The sequence below is a fragment of the Solanum dulcamara genome, chromosome 1 (genome assembly GCF_947179165.1).
Source record: "Solanum dulcamara chromosome 1, daSolDulc1.2, whole genome shotgun sequence".
Lineage (NCBI taxonomy): Eukaryota > Viridiplantae > Streptophyta > Magnoliopsida > Solanales > Solanaceae > Solanum > Solanum dulcamara.
In genome coordinates, this window is record NC_077237.1 from 20,338,517 (window position 1) to 20,354,186 (window position 15,670).

Consider the following 15,670-nt stretch of genomic DNA (forward strand, 5'->3'; position numbering starts at 1 on the left):
TAGTGATGAGGATGAGGAAGAAGAAGAAGGCGAACTATCTATTTTGTTTTCTTTTGGTTGTTAATTTGATTTATAGCTTAATTTGTTTACTTGATTGCATCAAAGAATGAAGAATTTCACAAAAATGTATTGAAAATATTGTTTTTTAGAAGAAAAATGGAATTGGGGATAAGCAGATGAAGTAGGATCGGAAATAGGTGGAGAGTTTTATTTTTCATTAACACGGTATGTCAGATCTTTAGGGTCAATTTGAACATATCTTTGAAGCTGAACTTTTTTTTCCTCTTTAGATAATATGGATAGCGTTGGGTGGGTGTTGGAGGAGAAGAAGATTTGGTGGGGTAGGGAGGGATTAGGGTTAGGGTGGGGTTGGAGAAGACGACGACGGGGTGGGGAAGGGGTTGGGGTTGGGGTGGGTGGGGTTGGAGAAGATGACGGCGGGGTGGGTGATGGTTAATAGTTGTTAATTTTTATTTTAAAAATATATATTATTTAGATAAAAAAAGGCCACGTGTCTTTATTTAATTCATTGTTTTTGACACGTCATGCAAGTGCATTACACACACTTAATATATTTTGGAGATTGTCAAAAAAGTGTCAAAATGACACATTCGACCCTTACATAAGGTGTCTAAAAGGAACATCTCCTGGTTTAGGTGTCTAAGTAAAAGTTGGTGCCAACTTTAGGGGGCCACCAATGGGGTTCGCCTATTAAAAATTATATTCATTACATAATTTCTAAGAATAAGTTGTTTGTTTATAAAAATATTTTGCACCTTATTTAATTTATTTTTTTACAGTTTTTTGCAAGATTTAGTTATTCATTCTTAAAAATAAAATTTCTCTCTTATTTAACTTAAATATTTTTGTGTATGCATTTCCATGATTGTGCCATGTGTTTTTAAAATTAAACTTTCATCTTATTTAGCTTAAAAATAAAACTTCCATTTTAAGTTTATTAAAGTTACAAAAATTTATTATTAAAATTATCAACATTTTAATTGATATACAAGATATAATTTTTAAGTGAGTAATAAACTATATAATTAAAAAATATATAATTTAATAGTGGAGTGAACATTTTAAGAGAAATCATAATATAATTAAACATAAGAATTAGATAAATAAATTCAACTTATAACATAAACATAACTAGAAATTGTATTTATAAAATATAAGTTTTTAATAGAAAAATATACTTATCATAAAAACAATGATTAATTAAGGTTGCGAATGTTATTATAAATGTTGTTACAAATTATATTAATATACATGAACGTAAAAGTGGTGTATAAAAGAAAGTTTAAGAGGGGTATTTTTGTTATTTTACATGCTTTATTTAGAGGTGTTCGAACGAGACCGAAAAACCAATCCGAACCGATAAACCAAGTCAAACCGATTTAATAAACCGAAAAACGGCTCGGTTTGGTTTAGTTTGGTTTTAGATTTTTAAAAACCGATAACATTTGGTTTGATTTGGTGTTACCAATAAAGAAAACCGAACTAAATCGAATCGAACCGATAAATATATACTTATTTAAAATATTATATATATTTATATATGTTTATTAAACTTTATCTATTTTTTAACTTTTTCATAATTTAGGACGATTTCTTGGACCCCGCGCATAGCGGAAGCTTTAGTGCACCGGACTGTCTTTTTTCTTCATAATTTAGGACGATTCTAAGAAAAAAGTCTAGCCCATGTTTTCCAAGCCCATTTATATTTAAAGTAAAATAAAAAATTCTTACTGAATAGTTAGCATAAATAATTTTTTTCCTCGTTAGATTTTCAGTTCCCTCTTATTTCCTTCCAAACCCTGTAGATCTCTATTCTGCTCTCAGTCTCTCACAATAACAATTGAGTGCAAGAAATTTTAATCCCTGTAAGTCTGTAACTTTTTCTTCCTTTTATTTTTTTGGTTACTTTTTGTATGTCCCCTACTCTTCGTTTTTGTAATTACTTTTGTGTTTTTGAAGTTTTACTTAAATGAATTGCTTCTCTAGTCTTTCATCTTGTATGTGTTTTTTTATTTTATTTCTCTGCTATTTTAGATTTTCTTCACTGATTTAGGTTTTTTCTGTTGATTTAGTTTTTATCTAATGATTTTGGATTTCTCTATTTATTTAGATTTTTGGATACTTTTTTTTAGATGGAAACTACAACTACTCAAAAAGAGGTGGAGCCAATGGAGGTAACCAACAAAGTATCTCCAATTACTTTGCTGAAATCTGAGCTTGACGGTGATAAAACTCGTGATATTACTCCCAATCATGCTAAAAAGCGGAAACAATCAACTCTTTGTGACCCTGATCAGCCTTGTAAGTAGTGACAGGAGAACATCCAGCGTTTGGAAACACTATATTGAATATCTTGATACATGGGGTAAGAAAAGGGTGAATGTAACTACTGTACTAGTAACTTTGCTTCTGAAAGTACAAATGGGACCTCAACGCTGTGGAGACATTTAAATGAGGTTTGTCCTAATTTCCCTCTTAGAATTATTGATAGAAATCAATCAAGAATCAAGGTAGTTAAAAAAGGGGAACATGCATATAGTACATGTACTGTAGAAAATATTGTGATTAACGTCAATAAGATTAGGAGAGCCATTGCTGAGTTTGTCATTATTGACAAACAACCTTTTAAAGTTGTTGAAGGGGAAGGTTTTAGGAGATTAATGGCAGTTGCTTTACCTAATTTTCAATTACCTTCTTGCTTGACTCTTGCTAGACAATGTTTGAAAATATATCAAGAAGAGAAAGAAAAGCTTAAAAAGCTTATTCATAATCAACGTGTATGTTTTACTAGTGATACGTGGACATCACTTCAAAATCTAACTTATATGGTTGTCACTGCCCATTGGAGAGATGATGAGTGGAATTTGAAAAAGAAAATTCTCAACTTTTTCCAAATATCAGATCATAAAGGTGAAACAATTGCTAAGGGGATTGAGGCGTGCTTATTTGATTGGAAAATTGATAACATATTCATGGTGACCTTAGATAATGCAACTGCTAATGATTCTTCGATTAAATACTTTAAGAGAAGAATTGAGGATTGGAAATGAGGCATCTTAGGAAATGAGTTCTTACATGTTAGATGTAATGCTCATATTCTAAATTTGATCGTAAAAGAAGGACTCGGTGAACAAAATGAGTCTATTTCTCGAGTAAGAAATGCTATCAAATATGTTAAGTCCTTAGCCGAAAGGTTTGATTCCTTTAAGTCATTTGTAGAGAAGGTTAAGATTGGCACTCATGGTCTTTTGACTTTAGATAATGAGACTAGGTGGAACTCCACATATTTGAAAGGGCATTTTCAAGAATGTATGATGATGATCACAAGTACCTCAAGTATTGTTTAGAAATAAATAATGTGGGAGGGCATCCATCGATAGATGATTGGAAGAATGTTAAAGTTTTCATTAAATTCCTTGAGATTTTCTACCTGGTAACTTTGAAATTCTCAGGAACTTCATATGTTACTTCCAATTCTTTCTTACATGAGATCTTTAATCTTCAAAAGATAATTTGCAAATATGTTCGTAGTGAAGATTCTATTTTGAGTGGTATGGCTAAAAAGATAGAGCTTAAATTTAAAAAATACTGAGGTACTTTTGAAAGTATGAACAAGTTATTATTCATTGTTGTTGTTTTGGATCCTCGATACAAGTTGAAATATGTGGAATATCTATTTAAAAACTCTTATGGTTGTTTGGTGGGAGCCGAAAAATCGAAAAAGGTGATGGATACTTTGAGTCACTTATATGATTACTACATGAGTTTTTTTGTGGGACTCATACCGATAAAATTGATGGTCAAACAAGCTTGAATGATGAAATTGATAGCATGCATAGTGACGAGATGTGGCAATCACAATGGGAGAAATATTTGGCAGATGAAGACAATACTGAAAATAAATCAGAACTTGAGAAGTACTTGGTAGATGATTTGGAAAAGATCAAAGAGTTAGATATTTTGGCTTGGTGGAAAGTTTCTTCGGCTAGATATCCAATTATTTCTAGGATGGCAAGAGATGTTCTTTCTATTCCTATTTCTACTGTTGCTTCTGAATCAGTTTTTAGCACCGGTGGTCGGATTCTTGACTCTCATCAAAGTTCTTTATCTTCAAAGACAGTAGAAGCTCTTATTTGCACTCAACAATGATTAAGATCAATTCCAAGGAATGCAAGCTTGAAGATCTTTTAGAAGAAATTCAGAAACTTGAGATAGTTGAAAAAAAGTAAATTTACACATTTAACTCTTTATGAATATGTCTTTTATGTTTTAAAAAGTTTTAACGCCTACTTTGTTAAACTTTCTTCTTTCTTTTTTCAGAATATACTGGCACAACCTTGAGCATTGATTAGTTTGGATGTTGCAATTGAAATTCATAGTGCTACTGTTTTGCTCTTTGGTAGTTAATTTTCAGGTTTTTGTTGCTGCTTCACTTGAAGTACTTTTGGATTATACTATTGACTTGTTTTTTATATTTAATCACACTTTTATGCAAGCAATTAAGTAATCTTTCTCTGGTGAAAGTTGGGTATATGATTCTTTTGTGTTGAATGTTGATCATTCGGAGGACTGTTTAAAGACCTTGTTATTTTTTTCAACTTGATTAATGAAAACGTAATGTATATAATTAAATTTTTATGGGCTAGCCTTCTTAATTTTGTTGTTGTGGAGGTTGTACTACTATGCAGTAGTTGCTATCTTCCTCGTGGTGAAAATTTTATAATTTCTTTCAAGGCTATTTTTGCATATGCTATTGTGTTGATCCATACTTTCAGTTTTCTTTCAAATAGTTTCATCTTGGAGAAAGGTAAAGTAGCAAGTTTTCTATTGGCCACGGCTGGAATGCTTCAATTACTTCATGCAATAGTAAAAAAAATGATGCTTCTTGAAGGACTTCTTTTTGTTCTGGTGGTTCTTTTTCTCAGATCGGTATCGAACTTGGACAGTCAAAATAGCCTGTCAATTCTTTATTTTTGAAGTCATTTCCTTCGTGGACCGTAGGAGTTGAACAATCCACCAACTTATGGATTATGTTGTTGATATTTTGCCCTTGTTAGAGCTTATTATTTTAGCTTATATACTTTACAAGAACATCAGACATAGTTTCAGTCAGGACATATTCAAGTTTGTTATTATTGGAACCATATTTGCTTCTCTCTTATAACTCTAGCTTGAACTTTAGATGGAAACTTATTTAGCTTATATACTTTTCTTCTGTCCTCACTATCTTTGAACGAGTTCAGGTATCTTTGAAGATTAATAATAGTTATTTTGAAATGCTATTGCTTTGCAATATGAAGGTAGTAAATAAGTTTATCAATTTTTTGCATTATAAATATATTATTTCAACCCGTAAAAAATGAATCAAACCAATAAAACCGACAAAATCGATAATATTGAAACGAATATAATTTATACTATAAATGGTTTGGTTTGGTTTGAATATTAAAAAAAATTGCCTTGATTGATTTGGTTTAGTTTTAGCCAAAAACTGAGTCAAACCGGACCATGAACACCCTAGCTTTATTCCAGGATAAGTTATCTTGAGATTATTATTCCAACCCTAGGGAGGGAAACTTATTCCAATACTAATTTGTAATCTTAGGATAAGTTATTCCAGCCTTTGCAACCAAACAAGGAATTAAAGAGCACTCAAAAATTATTCTGACATTAACTCCTCTTATCCATCACACCAAACGACCATTTATTTAACTACATTTACTGAATTTAGTTTTTTAACTATTCAAAAATTTATCAAATTTGGTCATTTAACTATACACTTACCGATTTTTGTGCATTAATTATATACTTATCGATTTTAGTCCCTTTAAATATTCAAAAATTTATCATATTTGATTTTTGTCTATTTTTTATACAAATAAATTTACGTTTATATTAACGGAACTCATATCTTCGTTAAATTAAATTTTTAACTCATTTTTTTCAGTTTTTTTCTCTTCCTGCTACCTTTTCTTCAAATTACTCTTATAAAAAGAAAAATAACCTCAACAATTCAAAATAAAATTAATGAGAAAAAAACATATAAGTCCTAATTTTAATCAATATAGGATAAAATGAATTATATTATTATTGTTAATGACTTGAATATGCTAAAATTCATTAGTAGCAATAATATGCTTCATTTTATCGTTCGTTGAATAAAATTATGACTTATTTTTTTCCTCGTGAATTTTATTTTGAATGTTTGAGGTTAAAATTCTTTTCGTAAGAGTAATTTTAAAGAAAAAAATAGCAGGGCAAGAGAAACAACTGAAGAAAATGGTTAAGAATTTAATTTAACTGATGTACGGATTCTGTTAATATAAATCTAAGTTATTTATATAAAAAAAGGACTGAGACCAAACCTGATAAATTTTTAAATACTTAAAAGACTAAAACGGTAAGTGTATAGTTAATGGACCAAACCTGATAAGTTTTTGAATAGTTAAAGGATTAAATTTGGTAAGTTTATAGTTAAGGAACCATTTTAGACCTATTATTATAGTTGACAGACTTAGTTAGGACATTTTCTCCACTGTAGAATGTTGGTAGGAAGAAGGTGGAAAGCTCCTCATGCATACGGGTGGGGGTGGGGTAGGGGTGCATTTTTTTACCTCTCCTAGGGGTTCCATTTTCTTGCTATCTTGGTGACTCAAAATCACAACCTCAAGGTTGGAAGGGAGGGATGCTTACCATCCAACAACTCCCTCTTGTTGCACTAAAAACCCAACCAAACCAAAAAAATAATAATCATTTTTTGGTCTGATTTAGTTTTGATTTTAAATTTTAAAAATTGATATAATTTGATTTGGTTTTGATTTTAATTAAAAAATATTCAATTTTTTTAATTGAATCGACTATATAAATTAAATTATATATTTTATATAAAAATATATAGAGTGGAGTCTTGTGTGATAAGAAGATACCACCTAAATTTAAAGGGACATTCTATAGAGTGGTGGTTAGACCGTCCTTGTTGTATGTGATAAAATATTGATCAGTCAAGAATTCACATGTCACGACCCAAGCTATGCCCTAGGAATGACACGCTATCGGAACCCCTAGGTACCCCAACCAAGCCTCTTAGCATACATCGCATACATAAATAAGGTAACTTAAAACATCAAGGAAAGCATAAGCATAAGATAAATTTCAATAAAGTCTCAATAAGAAGAAAACTTAAAGCAACATGTCCGAACAAATTGGAACTACAACTCAATGAACGTCTAAATATGCCTCTACTATAGTCTAGATGGGGGCATAAATGTTCCTAGCTCACCCAAGGAGAAGAAAATGTCATAGTAAAGAACATAATACTTGTGTCGGGTACGCCCTCGAGACATGAAGAGTCACCAATCAAGTGATAGTAACAAAGCGACTCTAGCCACAAGCAAGATGATAATACAATATAGTTAAATTATGCATTAGTACATGAAATGCACTAAGAATGTGAGAAGAATGCATGAACAATGATAATCAAACATACATAATATGAACGTGATATGCATGACCAATATCTTTAAAATATGAGTAAAACCTTGAAAACATTTAAACATCATAATCATATGGTCAATGCATCATAAAATCAATATAAGAGATCATATTATAGCATATACCTTTAGGTGGGTAGGACCTTAACCGACATTTAATACCATGCAAGCTATAACATGAAATTTGATATAACTCCCACATTGAGAAAAGAGAGGCTACTTGCCAAGGTAGACTACACGAGAACCTTTCTTAACATCATGAGCTATATGTGAATCCACTAGATAGGCCATAAAGGCAAACCTACACAGGTAGCATAGTTAGGGACTAAAGGTTGCTACTAAGATTCCCTTAGGTAGCTACTTGATTACCGAATCGAACCCTACCATAAAGTTCTCTCGATGCTTAGTCATTATCCCAACAGAATTCATTAAAACATAATTATTAATATCATCATGAAAATAGTCATAAGAGTAGATCATAAACATGATTAATTCATATAAGAATGAGAAAACCTTTCAATCCTTATAAATCCTTGATTAGGTGAGAAAACCTTTCACCTCTTTAAAATGAGTGTGTGAGAATTACCTTTCACACTATAGATACTCGCTTGAAACATCATCATGAAAATAGCTCATCATAATCATAGTTTTTCATAAAATCTTCATCAATTCATGAGCACAACTTCATAAGTTCATACTTGAAAATAACATAATACACGAATCTTTGGCAATCAACTTAAAATCATGCAGTTTAACTCAATTTATGTATAATTAAATTAATAACAATGAGATAAACTATAATTGAAGTGACCCAATGCAACTACATAAGAATTAGGGCTTTAGAAGTAGAATTCAATAAGATAAATCTTGAGAAAACCTTAGGACTCTATGGATGGAAGTATCCATGGATGAATTCCCACATACCTTGATTAATTAAGCCCTATATGCCGTGAATATGGTGACTTGAACTTGAAATTCCTTGAACCCTAACTTGTTTTGAAGATGAAACCCTTGGAAGAGTATTTTAGAGAAAGAATTATTGTAATATTGAGGATTGGAGAGTGAATGAGGGGAATTCAAAGGGTTTGAGTAGTTATAGTCTTAGGATTCAGGCTTAAAACGACACACTCTAGGGATTAAACAAGTCAAAATAGGCAAAAATGCCCTTACTTAAAAATGACGGAGGAGTGTTGGGCAAGAAAGGACGTGCCCGCTGACCCAGTCGGCGAGTCGCCAATCTCCCATGCTTCCTCGCCAACATTCCAAATTATGAGGGAAAAATCTCAGAACATTTTGGCGAGTCATCCTAGCTCTCCTACCTAGTCAGCATGGCGCCGATCAGGCCTTCCCTCTCACCCAAAGCTTTCTTCCTCTTCTAACTTCTCTAAAGTTTTGTGTAAGAAGACCTTGTTCGCCTTTCCAGTTCGGTGAGTCTCCCAACTTATCCTTTTCTCGCCCAACTTCCCTGACCACTAACCCTTTCTCCCATGTTGACTTGGTGAGCTTATGTGTAGTAGGCGAGTCACCCAACCTATTTGGTGAGCTGCCAAGTGCCATTTGTCTAGCACTAGATCCAATTTTTTACTGTATTTCCTTTTTAGCTCAAAATTCCATCTTTTAAACTTTCGAGGCCTCACATCACATGTGCAAAAGATGCATGTTGCAGAGAGGCAAATATTGATATCGATGTGTGGATATACTAGGAGCGATTAAATTAGGAATATGGTTATCTAGAAGAAGGTAGGAGTGACGTCTATGGCAGACAAGATGAGGAAAGCAATATTGAGATAGTTTGGACATGTGTAGAGAAGGTGCGCTAATGCCCAAGTGAGGAGGTAGGAGTGGCTGATTGTAGATGGAACGCAGAGGGGTAGAGGTAGGTCAAAGAAGTATGGGGGAGATGTGATTTGTTAGGACCCTGACCCGCTATGATTAGCACCGACTCTAGACCTCTAGTGGGATAACCATTTTTACAACCCAACTAAATAACAATGACAAGAGACAACATTTAAAGAGGTAAAACCAAGTTTAAATAGCAGTTTTAAAAGGCCGAGTTCCCATAAACTCAGTAAGTTATCAAAACCAGAAATAATAGTGTGGAAATTCAACACCTAGGACATGAAAGTCATTGTACCAAAACTTCCACTAACAAGTCTAAAGATGAGGATGTAAACCCGATATCAAACATAAGGAAATAAAAGTCTAAAGGTCCGAGTCATAATGAAGAAATCACGATACATGAAAACACAAATTACAAAAATTAATCCTACATTTACCTATCTAGTTAGGTCGTCATGGTTCCCACAACCCTAGTTGTCGGATTAGTTATGCATAATTATAAGTAAAGCAATAAAAATTTGTGTATAACGCATGAAACAATACTTATAAAGATATAGAAAATCAACAGAAGAACCAAACAATTGAAACAAGTGATCAAAACTTGATTTAAATCTTCCAAACTAGCCAATAAACAAGTTGTCGTGTGTGTTCTTGTGCTACTGTCCAGCAACGTTTCTGATGATGGAAAGCTCTCAAAATAATGTTTTTAGTCATACAATATAGCCCCAAAACAATAGGAAAATCATCCCCCTAAACCTAGAAAAAAGTGGTGTGTTTATAGAAGTTGAAACCTAATCCTAAACTAAGTAGGAAAACAAATCCTAATAGAACTAGGAAAACTTTTAATGTGTTGCCTAGGCATCTTCACGACCAGTTTTGCTTTTCAATTTCAGTGGTAAGCCTCTTGGTGTTGTCCTTGGACAAATATGGCTGGCCATCCTAGCACGGCACCCACTACGGCCAGTGGTGGTGCTTCCTTGATGTATGCTATAGTCAAATTCTTGACTACTTTCTTGGATGGTTTCCTCATGTATGAAGGGCCCTTTTCATAATCAGTCGTGTGCACCACGGCTCTTGAAAGGTCTCGTGGTGTAAATCCTTGGTCAAAACATGCTGATTTAATCCCAAATATCCAAGCCAAGGTATTTTAATGCACGGTGAATTTCGTTATTTGATTTCTCCTTTTAATTCATCCCAAACCTCAATGAAACCAAGTATTTGAGCACCTCTTGTAAACTTTTGCCTCCCTTGTTCTCTCTTCTCAACACCATCATTCCACCTTAGTCCAAATGCAAGCAAATTTCCACATAAAACAAACCAATGATCATCAACTCAAGGACACTTCAATTTCGTTGAAAACTAAACAAAAACACATATCAAACTAACAAAATGCGCTTGAGAGCTTACAATAATTCTATGTTTTGGGCATCATAAATGTCATCTTTTGAAGACACATCAACCACCCCACGGAGATATACTTGGTCTAATGAAACCTTTATCTAGCAAGTCTTTCAATTTATCCTTTAACTCCGCTGGAGCCATTTGGTAAGGAGGGATATAAATGGGTTGAGTACCCGAAAGAAGGTCTATACCAAAATCAATATCCCTTTTGGGAGGGACACCAAGTAGATCATCGAAAAATATATTCGGAAACTCGTTTACAAAGGGGACCGACTCTAGAGTAGGGGTTTCAGATTTTTCACCCATAACCTCACAAGATGATAGATACAACCTTTGAAAATCATTTTTCGAGCTTTAAAGCATGAAATAAATTGACCTTTGAACACGAAAATACTACCCTTCCATTCTAGGACCGAGTTATTTAAAAATTAGAACTTAACCACTCGGGTTCTACAATTAATAGAAACATAACATGCATATAGCCAATCCATACCAAGGACAACATCAAAATCGATCATCTCAAGCTCAAATAGATCACATAGAGTAACTTTATGGAAAACCAAAACTGGACAACTTCTATAGACTCTTTTAGCCACAATCGACTCACCTACAAGAATATAAACGGAAAAAGGCTCTAACAACGTTTCAGGACTAACATCAAATCTCATGGACACAAAAGGAAAAACAAAAGACAAATTTACACCTGAATCAAGTAAGGCATAAACATCATTGTGAAAGACCTGTAACATACCAATAACAACATCGGGAGTCTCCTCCACCTCTTGCCTACTATAAAGAGCATAAATTCGATTATTGCGTTGACCACCCTTTGGTTGCACTTGAGCACCTTGAGCAACTTGGCCTTGAGGACGACCATCTTTAACCTTGCATTCCTTAGCATGATGACCCGGCTTACCACATCAATAGCATACATTCAAACCCACCAAACACTCACCTTGTGGTTCTTGCCACACTTCTTGCATGTGGGAGTAACTTGGCTAATAAGAGCATCTCCTCGAGGCTTAGGGTTAGACACCCTATCCTTGTCAAATATTGGAGTAATAACATTTGAAGATCCTTGGCCGGAATATCTTTGTCCAAAATAAGGACATCCACCACCTCTGGACTTAGCATTAGAGAAATTACCACCATCAGTTCTTGGCCTCTTGGACTCTCTAGTTTTTTCCTTTAGCTTCTCACTCTCTATTTCCTCCGCATAGGTCATAAGTCTAGAGATATCCATTTGACAAATCAACATAGTCGTCTTGCACTCCTTTGAGACCATATCTGATATACTCGACACAAATTTTCTCATATGAGCACTTGAGTCGGAACCCATGAATGGAGCATATTTTGACAATTGTTCAGACTTGAGGGCATACTCCTTCACACTCATTCCACCTTTATTAAGGTTGATGAACTCTTGTATCTTGGCCTCCCTTAACTCTGAAAGAAGCAATCAAGAAACACTCCTTTGAACTATTCCTAAGTAACGGGATCCGCTTCTCTAGGCCTCTCACTTTTCCATTGATTAAATAAAATTTGAGCAGCACCCTTCAATTGATATGTAGCCAAATCCAAACTTTCAACCAGGCTAACCCCTATAATCTCCACAATCTTATAAATAATATCAATAAACTCTTGTGGATCCCCTTCCACCTTAGAACACCTAAACTCCGAAGGATTCTTCCTCATAAAATTACAAACTCTTGTTGCTACTGTACCCATATTTGGGTTCACGGGAGTAATAACTTCACGCTTAACTTGGGCCATAATGGCTTGTGCAAGTACTTAAAAGTACTCTCAGAACTCGACATTAGAAACTTGATCATTCAAAGGATCATTCGGAGCTTGTTGCTTCTCCTCGACCACATTCCTTCTAGAGGGGTATCTTCGTGGAGGCATATTCTGAAAATCACAAAGATCAAGCATTAAAGGGAAAGACTTAGTATCTACTCTACCGCACGATATAGATCCTGAAGAAGTGAGACTTTTCTAAGATATTTTGTAGCATCCTATTTATGGATGTGGCTCACTTAATAAGAATGAATAAGACTCTACTTAGCGTGGCATGTTAGACTCCCTAGGACTCTTCTAAATCTTGTGCTCTGATACCAAGTTTTTCATGACCTGAACTAGGGCCAAGCCATGACATGATAATTGGGATGCAAGGACCTCAAAAAATCCATCTTAGCTTACATCACATATATAAGGTAAAGAAACATAGTAAAGTGAGTGGAAGTAACAACTCAAGGGAATGGGTCTAAGGGATAGAAATCTCAATAGATGTCCAACCGGACTACATCACATAGTGTCTAAACATGCCTCTAGTCTAGTCTTTGATGGGGTCTTAGAACAATCTCCTAGCTCACCCGAATCAAGTAAAGAAAAGTCAAGTATTCAATAAGAATGAAAGTCATGTCCTCGATAGAATGAGGATTCACCAACTCCTTAATATCTAAAGCAACTCTAGCCACGAAGAAAATGGTCGTGAGTATCGTCCGTCCTTATATTATGATACAATATAGGAAAAATATGCATTAGTACAAAAAAGGTACTAAGTATGTGAGATATGCATAAACAAGTAAAGGAACGTGAACAATATGCCATAAGATGCATGACCCATCATAATGAACATGAGTAAGGCTTAAAAGAATTTGAAAACATATGAAGGCTCATGGTCAATGCATATCATAAAACTTCACCGTAAAACTCATAGTTTAATTTCAACTTGTGTGGGATAAAATCTTTAACCAAGATCTTAAAACCATGCGAGCTATAACATGGAATATGATGTAACTCTTAGGGAGAAGGGGGAGGATACCTTGCTAGGGTATACTCCGTCATGGTGCTCAACTCAAGTCAACTGTGCTATATGTGGATCCACTAGCTAGGCTATGAAGGCAATCTTACGCGGGCAATGCAGTTTGGGACTTTAGATTGCTACTAGGATTCCATTGGATAACTAACTACATTACCGGACCGAACCCTACCTAGAAGTCCTCTCGGTGCTTAGTCAATATCCTACTAGAAACTCATAAAAATATGATCATAACATAATAGGGAAAGATATTAACTACTTATCAATCCATTTTTACAAAACATATTAGGAGTAACTCATTAGCTATAGTGATTTATAGAAATCTGTAACTTCGGTGAGAATTGTCCTTATCACCATCTTTAAACATGATTATGTGAGAATTGTACTTATCATACCATAATGATTTCTTTGATCATAATTATAACTTTCATTACTAAATCATAGTCTCAACTTTAAATCATAGACTTTCCTTGAAAATCATTGAACTCATAATCAACTCATGAAAATCATCTTTAACTTCATAATCATAACTTGGAAATAGCTTTATGCATGGACATTCATAATTCAACATAAAATAATTCAACTCATGTAAATACATGCTTATAATAATCATTGATAACAATTTAAAATGAAATTTAAATAGCCCAATGCAATTCATCAAAATTAGGGTTCATAAATCAATTGAAAATTTGAGGAAACTTGAGAAAACCTTGGGACTACATGAGTGAAAGGAACCCATGGATCAATCCCCACATACCTTTATTGAAATTACTCAAAATTGAAGAAGAAACCTTAATGAAATATGAAATCCTAGCTTGAAGCTTGAAGAGGAACCCTTGGAAGAATTTAGTTCTTGCCTTAGAGATTTGGAAGAGTGATTTAGAATGAGGGAAATTTTAAAGAATTGGGTAGATATAGAGTTGAAATTTGCCAAATTTATGTCTAGGTTCATTTAATCAAACTTGGGAAATGACACAAATATCCTTCATTAAAAATTCAAATCTAGCCTTACAAATAGACTCTACGACTCGTCCTCAAGTCCATGATTTGTAGACTTGAGTTGTAGTGCAGGTCCCTGAGAAGACCTGGAAATCAAGCCTCAGAAGTTTCTTTATGAGTTATGTTTACGACTCGTCATCTCCTATACGAGTCATCAAACTGACTCATCCTACAAGTCTTGAAAAATACCTGAAAATAAGTTTTTGAATTTTGGAAATGAGTCATTTTTATGACTCGTCTTTAGGTCTACGAGTCATAATGTGCATTCGTCCTACAGGTCTTTAAACCTGCAGACTTGATGGTCTGTGATCTTTGAAAATGAGTCATTTTTATGACTCATCAATAGGATAATGACTCATTTTGTTGAGTCGTAGAACCTCCTTCAGAGACTTGTCCTAAACAAGTCCAAGGACATCCAGAAATGGGTCGTATGACCCTCTATGAATCGTAGAGTGGGTCGTAGTCCTGTAATTTATTCCCTTTCTTGATATTTCTCCTTTTTTCTAACTTTCCAATGTTCGGGAACTTACATATACATTTTGGTCGAACAGTGATGAATGAAATATGAAAAATTATGAGCCTCCTTTAAGATAAAACTCCTTAGGCCATTCACATCTGGAACACATAATTGACCTTGGTAACGAAGTACCCCATCTCCCCCTTGGGAGAAGACTTCTACTTTCTTCTCTCCTACCAATTTCTTCAACTCCACCAATGATGAATCCAAGTCTTATTTTGACTTAACATCCACCACCAAAGATGAATCAGACCCAATTTGCACAAACACGCCAGAACAGTTCAATTTCATCCCCAATATAGCCAACTGGTGAACATCCCTTACCAACTCCCTCTTCCCTTCATTAACATATGCTACACTCCCCATAGAAACCCTACTAAGTGTATCAGTAACGACATTGGCCTTACCCGGATGATAATGCACAATTATGTCATAATCCTTGAGAAGTTGAAGCCACCTCCTTTGCCTTACGTTGAGGTCTTTTTGGGTGAACACATATCGGATACTTTTGTGATCGGTCAATATCTACATCTACTCCATAGAGGTAATGCCACCAAATATTTAGATCAAACACAATGACTG